This window comes from Aplysia californica, unplaced genomic scaffold, assembly GCF_000002075.1.
Source record: "Aplysia californica isolate F4 #8 unplaced genomic scaffold, AplCal3.0 scaffold00135, whole genome shotgun sequence".
NCBI lineage: Eukaryota > Metazoa > Mollusca > Gastropoda > Aplysiida > Aplysiidae > Aplysia > Aplysia californica.
The window spans coordinates 15,346-25,768 of NW_004797405.1; the positions used below are offsets into that span (position 1 = coordinate 15,346).

Genomic DNA, 10,423 nt, shown 5'->3' on the forward strand with positions numbered 1-10,423 from the left:
TATATTCACACACAAAATCTCAGCAGAGGTAAAGGACTAGGACTGTTTCCATCATGCAAATATTTTTCGCGGATGAAATCTTGTAAAAAGAAAATTGTTGCACCAACTTTGTCTATCCGTCCGCGGTCTTCTAATGATAAAATGATCTACTCCACAATGATGCTGTCCTACTAATACATGTATTTTTCCTTTTATCTTCCTTTCTGGGGAAATTTTTGATGACGCAGTTGTGTGAATGACCATTATCACTTTTTTGTGTTGGTGGCTTCTCTAAGGAATATTTTGGTCTATTTTGATATATTTTGTACCCATAGTTAATGAATATGATGCAATGTGTTTTGAACAGAGATGATGTGGGATCTGAAAGAATAGAGAAAAGTGTGTAAATGAAGCAGAAAGCAAGGTGAAAGGAACTAACAACACTTTCTACCTTTTTTATGCTATGAAATGAAAGACAAATGTAAAGCATTATTTGTATGTTTGTACTATAATTTTGTATTCCCCCCTTTTTCAAATCTAGTACAGAATATGAGAAGATTCATTGGTTTTGATGGTGAACCTTGCACATAATGGCACAACTATACTATACGTAATCCAAGAATATTTTTGCTACTACTATCTGTTAATTGCCGTATGAGTATGGATAACACGTTTTCATATCTCCCCTGAAGCACCATTTGATTGGCTTTCACCATCTGCTATCTGTCTACACCCTGTGTGCTGTAAATTGTCACGCTGCTGCACTGATTTATAAGGTGGATTTTCTCTTTCTGTGTACCTTATTTGGTCGCTTTTAAGCACAAGGCACGGCGTACAGACAGCGCTCTTTTAGTTGGATCGGCGATGGAGTGACCGGGTCACGGCGGGCCGGTCACCCAGAGGTCACTAACCCGCCCTCCCGCTACCTGCGTCGGTAGTCGGTGAAATGAATTTTTCAACACATGTTTTATCGTCTTACACAAACAAAAAATATCATACGTGAACACAAGTTTGTTCTTTAGAGAAAGCAACTAAACCTCTTTATTGGTACGAAATAGCAATACCATGGCTGCTCACGTTTTTGAGTTAGATGCTCTTAAAATTTATGTCTATTTATAGTTAGTCAAAACAACAAACACATATTGAATGGCTAATAACTTATAAGCCTAACGATAAATATTTACAAAACTGCCACGCAAGACAGGAAAATGTGTTTAGAAATTGACTCCCTCAAAATTTTGTTTCCAGCACGAACATGGAACTTGTCATGAGCATGATAGCCAAAACGCTTCCCTGCATTCATGACTTCTTGTATCCAATGGATTGTGTATCCTCCTGAATAATGATATACTGACGTATCTTCAATATACAGCACCGATTTCTTTTCACAAAATGAACACGTATAGAATAAAACTATAAATTTATATAATTTTTCTTTCTAAACATATCCAGCAGCACGCAATGAGGGGGCTATTTGCAGGAGATGCGACACAAAAAATAAAACGCATTATGTCTATCTGGTTTGAGATCCTTCGTGCTCTGGCTTCCAGTTTTGAGATCTCTTGGTGGCTGCTTTCTGTGTCCTGTTCTCCTAAAAGCCCGAGAGCAAACATGTGTTGTTGTATGTGTGGAATACAGTGTTGCTATGATATGTGTGGCTTTGGGATAACTTTATGGGGAAATAGCGTCTGAATGTGGACATGTAATTGTCGATTGCTACGGAGATTTCTGGAAGTGAAAATTGTTTGACGGTTTCAGATGTGATATTGCAGTGTGAACATGGCTAAATCTTTCATTGAGAAGATTGAATATTGCTTCCAGTCCACTTGCCTCCTCAATTTTTGCAGTTTCGGGGGAGTATTTTCTTGTTTCTGTATAAATTGTGTTTGTTAGTTCCTTACATACATGGGGATGGGGGGAGGTATGCTTGGGGTGTTTTACGATGTTAGCTTGAAATGGATCTTTGTATGCAGCCACCTAAGCGGTACCGACAAAATGGAGAAGGAATTCACATTTATGCTATTGTCAAACGCACACCACATGTTCCTACTGGTGTCAACTGCTTTTTTGCGGCATGAATTGACGTGACGTAACACCATATCTCCGTTTGATAGTTGAAATCGCGGTAAAACACTTGACACAAATGTTAGCGGAATACGACTGTTCATTTTCGTCCCTCACATTAATCCCATAAACCAAGAGAATATCTCCTGCCATTGTCTTACATAATCGGGGCTTTCTGTACTTTTTTTGTTTGACAGTTAAATTTAAACGCCAACACACACGACAAAGTTCATTCAGAGACTCTATGCCTCTCATATGTGTGACTGACCCATTGCATTTTAACGATTTTTACTTAGGGACACAATTCACTAACTGATTTCCAGTCACCGCAAAGTGCTGGAAAAACAAAATTCACATCATTAGAAAATATGATTTGATGGCTATCACACCGCGCAAACAGAAATAAAGACCATCGTTCCATTCTCGAATGATTTGTAATTAAATTTGAAGAGATAACATTATTAACGGCGCTTCCGATCACATAACACTCACAATTTAAAACTGTTATTATTCCCAAACGAATCAATGAAAACTGTTGAAACTTTCACAAGATATCAAGAAGACGTAGACGAAGCGGAATTGGTGAAGAAATAGGTTCTGTGGGTAGAGGGAGCATCATTTTACGGCTCATGAAATTAGGGGAAGAAACGCGTTCTGATAAGGACAAGATAGGACAGCACTGTGCACGAGTTGACCCCGGTCAATCCCCGGCTTGACGCGTGAAATTGCAGGTCACCTGCCGCTAATTTATGGCCTACCGCGGGGGGCCCGGACTAACTAAAAGATCGCTGAGACGGAATTTCGGACGCCGTGAAGGGGGCTATCCCGAAAAATGCTGTTTTGAGAGGATCGAATGTTAAGTTCTTGGACCCTTGTTCAGTTTCTTTAAAGGACAAGGAGAGTTTTCTCTGTAACTAATAAAATATACACACCAATGAAACCAAACTTCTCCTACAGGTAAGGCAATGCCCTCTTTTGGTACAGGTCAAGATTTCTGGAAACCCCCAAAATCTGGGTTGGCCAGCTTGTCCTTAAAAGTGACCATTTAAGTTCCACACGAGTTTAGTTCTGTTTGTGCTTCTGCCCTTTCCTTGACCACCACTGAGCTGCTTTCTGCTGTGCTTTCAGCCCGATTATTGTAGGGGGGAAAAAACGACATGTTCTTTCTGTTCAGAAGATTCGTCTGCAGTATGTGAAAATGCAACGCTGCTGCTGCTGCTAATTTTTTTATGTGTTCTGTGGCTACATTTTCTGTTGTGGGAAGATGGATTGCATCTATTTTCTCCCCTGGTTTCTTGCATGAAGATGTAATAATGGTTCAACTTTTATTCAGTGTAGGGCTTTCACCGGTTATTGTGATTTTGATGATGCTACGAAACACCATCCCATGAACTGCTGTCCCTCTCTCTCTCTCCTCCCTTCTCTCCACCCCTCTGTGGGGGTTTTTGCTTGTCACCCCCGAACTTTGCTTTATTTTGTTTTTAACACAGCCTGTGATTCCACTGCTTGCCTTGCTTGTCTTGTTTTGCAAATCGATACAATCTAAAAATGAATTGGATCAACTTACACACACGTTTGTTCATTTTCCTTTATCTTTTCTGCCCAATGGTTATTCGGTGTGAAATTTATTTCTTGGGACAATTAATACTTGCTCTTATAGACCTTAACATTATCATCTATTGGAGATATAAAGAACCAACTGTGGTTTTTGTGAATTACATTTTAGTAACTCCTGTATAAAGAAATGTTTTCTTTTTATCTTTGTGAATGAGTTGATTCTTTGCCATGTAGCGGAATTCAATATTGATATAATGTTTAAAGTGATGACAAATTTTCAAGTTTGAAAGAGGGGAATTTTCTTGAATTTGAAGGGTGGCTTCTAAATCGAAGTAGACAAGACTTGATGTTTTATGCCATTATCATCATTTGAAGTGACTTAAAATTTCGGATGAGTCGAATTTATCTTGGTTTTTCTCTTTACAACAGTAAAACAATGTTATTATTATACGTCCTGGTATTGATGGCAACTGAGAAGAATTGCATAGCGTCCATTCCTTTTGTAAGAAAAGTTTACAGATTTTCTATTGCGCTCAACATAAAGAGGAGGCTCTCATCACTGTACATTTACCATAATCAAGACAAGAATTCAGGTGGTGCAAAAGAGCAGCATATTATACAAGTAGAGAAGTGTGAAATTGATTATAGAAATCTTCCTGCTTGTTCACTTCCAAGCTCGTTATTATGTTGTCCGAGCGTCATTTTCAAAGCAGAATATTGTTTGATTCTTTATTCGCCCTTGTTGCAGCATCATGAATTATTGGTCTAAATGAAAGATTTGTGAAATGCTACAAGTAGAATCTCCTGAGCTAAATGGGCATTTGCTTGTTTTTTTATGGGGTTTTTTTTTGGGGGGGGGGGGGGGTTAATTCTCAATGTCGTATGTGTCTTTTTTAGATGAAAGTGTCTGGAGGTTTTCAGTTTATTTGCAGTTATTTTGAAACTGTAGAATTTTAATACATGTGTTCTTTTGGTAGCAATATAGATAATAGATTAGAATTTTTGGCTTCTGCCATGCATTTTATCGAATGTAAAAATATATATATGCACAGCTAGTTTCACGAAAGAGTATATTGTCATATTTTGTCCATTTTCTCCGTCAGTAGCCAGCAGATCTCTTACTTACGTTTACACACTTTGAGCTCCCATATTTTTTCAGTAACCGTAGATCTGATTTCGGCTCCACACTTTGATCCTTTTCTCCTTTTTTTATTATTTAGAGCTATCATTAATGTTACTGCAAGTTTTCGCTTTATTTTTTATTTTGTTTTGTATTTTAATACTTTGTTACGTTTCAAAGGTGCTTCCAAATAACGCTGTGCTAGTGAGTATACACGAAAAGTGCAATCAATTTCTTTTGTCATCCGTTGCCGAAGGTTTGGTCTATTTTTTAGCTGCTTTTTCTTTTTCCAAGTTTTGCGTTAACATGAGATGCTTCCATTAGTTGTCGAAGGGGGTTTGGTTCATTCAAAGTGTACCATTCACCAAGTACTTCTGAGCTGAAGATTGTACCTATGAAATGGTGTCATTTTTATTTTTAAAATCTTGTGGCAATTGTTGCTTCACTTAAACATTCATAATTATCGAACAAGCACTTCGAGTTTTGTCAAAGCTGGTTTTGATCCAGTTCTATCTACTGTCTTGACGTTCTTTCTCTGGTTCCTGTTGAAACAGTGTTAGTTTCTCTAGTTTGCTGTTCACGGTATACTAGTGAAGTTGCCGTGATACATGTTCTGGCTATAGCTCAGACTTGGCCACAGATTATGTTTTTCTTGTACCAGGTTCCGTGGATAACTTCTTTTGAATATAACTCCTACTGTATTACCCCCACAATGATAAATGAATTTTCTAGTCGGGAGATGATACCTTGTTCCAAGGTTTTACTACATATTCATTTTATGCAAATCTTATGTAACAAATTGATTATTTTCGCACAATCTTTGAATAGTATAGAACGCTTTCTCAGGAACTTACAGTCTTCTGTGTTTGCATAGAAGCTTTTTTTTTCTATAGATCTGTTGCGAGAATAGGCTTTCACAGATTTATTATTTATTTTTCGTTATTATCCACACAAAAATTGAGACTTGTAAATCCAGTAATATATATAGCACAATGGTGTACAAACTAAGTGAATTGTTTGTTTTAGATATTTCAGTTTTGCTTTTTTTTTCATCTTCATTTTACACCATTAGAAGTATTCATGTTTTTCATTAAAGAGTTTTCAGAGTTTAGATACAGTCAAAACTGTGGAAAATGGCCACCCATTGTCCAACAGAACATTGACCATCTTAGGCAGGAAGACGTCTTACACAGTGTCATCATAATGTTTTAAAAAATGCAAGTGTGGATGGTGGGGGGGGGGAGGGGGGGATGATGGGAAGGGGCCGTTTGTATAAGTCATTGTCTCATAGTGATAACCGTTAGAGTAAGTTCGAATGTATCCTTACTGTTGATTCCGTATTTAAGGAATTTGAAGGGCTTCTATCTTATCCTCCTTACAGAGGTTGGTCGTATACTTGGTGCTTAGAAACACAGAAAAAAAAACTATTTGTTTGGTCCACTTGACTTGCCTGTGGTGCCTTGACAGTGCCATTTTTGCAAGTGTTTGGAGCAAGCACGCTGTGTCCTTATAGATATTGTCATCATTTCCTAAATGTGGCAGCACATTTCACGTATATTGGTCAGGATGGATGGAGTCCAGCATCATAGCTGTCTTCAATTACAGATATGTGTTTCTATTTTGTGAGAAATTTTCAAATAATCAAATGTTCAGTTTGCAGCAACATCCATTGTTTACTTAAGAGTGTAAAAGAATGTTTAGATTTATTTTATTTTTTTTGGGGGGGGGTATATTTAATCTTATGAACCAAATGTTTCATTTATTATTTATTGTTATTGTCTTCGTCTTGGTTTTTTAAAATGATTTCATTGGTTTTATACGAGCATTTCATTGGCACATAGTCTAAGCATTGGCATTTTTCAGTGTTTTACTAGAGGTGCTGCTACATTCTTCTTACTTCTCTGTCTTTCTCTCTCTCGGCATTACACTTCATGTCTGTATATCTGTCCCGTCGTTTTATGCAAGAAAAATTCTGAAATAATGCAAACTGAGCCCAAAAATGTGAAACTATGCGATTCTGTTAATTTTAACAAAGAATGACGAAGGAAAATAATCAGAAATTTTGCCAAAAAATGATCAAATTTAGCAAAATTATGCAGGGTGCATAAAACCACGGGGACAGGTATACCAGCATCTGTCGTGTGGTGGTTAGGCCTGTAGCTGTTGCACGCTCGAGGCCTGACTTCGATTCCCGTGTTGAGAGAATTTTTAAGAATATCTCAGTCTTTCTGCTAGGATGACTGATCCTTCTCCGCCTGGGTTGGTCTTGACAGGCAGGGCCAAAGCCCACCTTCTAAATGATCTTAATTGTGTTGATGGGGGTGCAAAAGCACTCATATGTAAAAAAAAAAAAAAAAGAAGAAAAATTTGGTTATTTTGTCATATCTTTTTTAAAAAATAAATAAACAAAAGTTATGGACCAATGCGTGTGTCCTTCCTGGTAGATAGAATTGGTACTAAAGTCATGAACTGAAGACACAGCTACGTGTTTGAAATATGAAGGAGACATAAGGAGGGGTTGTGGCTCACAGAGCAGGACAGGGACACCTCCAACAGAGAGGTGATGTGGGAAGAGCTCAAGATGGGGACAGCTGGGAAGTCTAACTCTTTGAGGACGAAACAGACACGTTTATGTCCGATCAGTAGCAGGCCAAAGGCCATATTGCAGCACATTTTGAACGTACATGTACAAATCAAATCATGAATTTGAATATGTTTCATAGTAGTATTTTGTTTGCCATTTAAAGTTTCAGATTAAAAGAACAGAATAGGGGGGAAAAATCTGAAGGAATAATGAAATTACCCTTCTTTTTTTGTTTTTTTAGTGCCCAAAAAACAGAACATCTAACGTCGTTATGCGACCAAAACCTGCATCCTCAATGAGTGACACTACATGTTTTGTTTTGGGGGGGGGGTTTTGTACACGCCCTGTAGGATCAAGTTTGTTTGTTTTTTATAAGGTGAATGGGATTTGTTGTTTTGTTTTGTTTTTTTTGCTGCACTCATGTCTTTTATATGTGCTCAGTTATTTGCTACATTTATATTGAAAAAAAAAATTATTTTCAGCACTTTTTTTATGGTGATGGTTGATAGTTGTAAAATGATATGTTGTCTTTTCATATCATGAAAAGAAGATTGCTTAACTCAAAACATAAATTGTGCTGAAAGGTACGAATCTAACAGGGTAAACGTTAGCTTGCTTTCTGGTTAAGAGTGAGCTTGTTTTCTGGTTAAAAGTTATGGGCAGAGTAATGTATGGCCCGCCAGCATGTGTCTTGTGCTACTACATACGTGTTGGGAATTTGATTATGATGGTTTTGGTGGACTTTTTTCCCTCAAGTTCTAGGACCCACAATGTTACATACAAGTACGTTATTGCACTGCTCAGCCAAATTTTATTTTTACAATGGTGTGACTTATTATGGATGTGACTGGTATATTTGTGCTATGCGTGTATGTATATATTTGCCCTCTTGCATAGTTTGGAAAGACTTGATTTTTACCATTGTTTTTGTTTTTGTTTGGAGATGTCTGTTAAGTGTTTTGGTATTGAAATAGTAATTACTGTATAGTAACACCTCTAATATTTTCCACTCCTATGACCTGTTTGTGTTGCAATTGCCGTAAAACTTGTACTAAAACTATTAAAAAGTGGTCGGAAAATAGGATGGAAAGCGTCTGGAGAAATCACACAGTGTTACAACAACTGAGACTGCAAATTGAAATTTTTGAGACGTACACCAACAACTTTATACATGTATTATAACTAACAGTAGAAATGACCACAGTCTTTATTGGGTTTTTTTGCTTGTTGTTTGTTTGTGTAAGGGTTTGAGAAGCAGCCGACTACATACCTGAGAAAACGTACTAAATAATTGGTTCGTTTTCAGATTTATCAACTTAAGTTTCTTCTTGTGATTTACGACTCTCTGTGCTCATGGAGAAACATCTTTTCCTCTTCCTATGGAAGGTATGTGAGGTGTGCCGACAAAAACAGTTACTTATCATTTTCTTCAAGTCTACTGTGTGTTTTATTTTACCATACTTGAAAATTGTACAAACTCTACCTATAAGGTTGATGAATCTATTTCCATAAGGCTAAAATCTGAGAAGTAACTCATTTTATCAGCACACCTCTCATACTGTGCAGGATGGCTCAAATGTTGCTCAAATGTGATCTGTCAGATTGTCCAGAAAGACGTTTGTGTATACCGTATGTAAAGCGTCGGTATAGCTATAGGGTACACAGCTTAAAACGTACTGTCAGCTGTAACGTTCACTATGTGAAGCCCCAAGTCCCGTCTAGTATTTTTACTCTCATTGGTTAATGCATGACACATACCTCAGCAAAGATGTTAAAAAAACTGAGGTCTGAAGGCAGTTCGTTATATCGAAGTTTGTGTGTATAGGCCTATATGTGATGTCATTGGTTGGGATATAAATTCTATCAAAGTCGTTCAAATTCACAGACACTTTTGTGTATGCTATTCATTTCAACTTTTGAGTAGGCCTCTTTTTTTTAAAATTAAACTGGTCTTTGGTTTGCCTTCTAAGAAAAAATGTCCTTAATTTCAGTAATTTTTACAAATTGCAGAATGAACAATTGTTTGGGTTTTTTTGTTTTTTCCCAAAATCATTTTCGTTTTGTCAGTAGGCCCTAATTATTTTGTTTCACCACTCGAACTGTCTAGTCAGATTTGATCTGAAAATTTTTGTTCTTTGTTGAATTGTGCTTCTTTTTTGTAATAATTCAGATTGTAGGCATCGGATGCCTTTTGGTTAGGTTACCCAACTCGTAATTATGAGATTGTGAGTTCGGGGGTTCGAGCCTCAGCTTGGTCCGATGTTGTATCCATGGGAAAGACACTTTATATGAATTTCCCATTTGGCTCAGTCCTTTTAGAGACGGAAGTTAAACTGGAAGGTCCCGTTAAATAACCTAATAGTGTTGATAGGGGCGTTAAACAATTACCTTTTCACCATTTTTTTCTGATCACAAGTATGCTTCTATTGCTATGTTGTACATGTGTTTGTATACCAGTGATGGTTGGATTTGCCTTTCTCCTTCTATGTCATCGCTGTGATACAGGATATTTTATGCTTGTTTGTTTGCCTGTATCTTAACAACATGTGTGATATATGTGGAGAGCTTTTAAACAACTTTTCATGTTCATATACCTAATATTTGGAATTTGTTAATTTTCTTTATAGATTATATGAGAACTAAAAATTATGTTTACAACTTTTGATACCCGGTATGCTTTAAATGATTTCCTGTTCAGTCGGATTAAAAGCAAGCATATCATGTGATTCTTATGTTTTGGTGTTATTGAAAACGTCCATGGAAAACACTTATTGGGGTAAATATTTTTTAAAATCACCACTTCAGAAATATGGTATAATATGTATATATAATTTTTAGTGTATAATAATTATGTATGCATATTCAGTTCATTTACTTTGAAAATCGTTTGGTTTGGGATGGTCAGATTTTATTTCTTTTTTTCTTTTTAGTCTTTTCTTTATGTAATTAATTTTTGGCAGTTAAGAGAAACAATGATGAATGGTAGGCTGTCAGTAGTGCACAAATGTAATCTCTGTCATTTCAATTAGACTTTTCTTGTAACTATGGATCTCTCTCTCTCTCTCTCTCTCTCTCTCTCTCTCTCTCTCTCTCTCGTACTTGTTTCAGTGTCACTGCCA

General features: G+C 36.8%; 1 long non-coding RNA gene across 1 annotated transcript; it reads left to right on the plus strand.

Moving 5' to 3' along the window:
* Positions 1-3,016: 3,016 nt before the first annotated feature.
* On the plus strand, positions 3,017-10,030 carry LOC118477552. The gene is made up of 2 exons (XR_004858463.1): positions 3,017-6,657; positions 6,843-10,030. It is a non-coding gene; the product is annotated as an uncharacterized LOC118477552 (long non-coding RNA).
* The last annotated feature ends 393 nt before the right edge of the window (positions 10,031-10,423 follow it).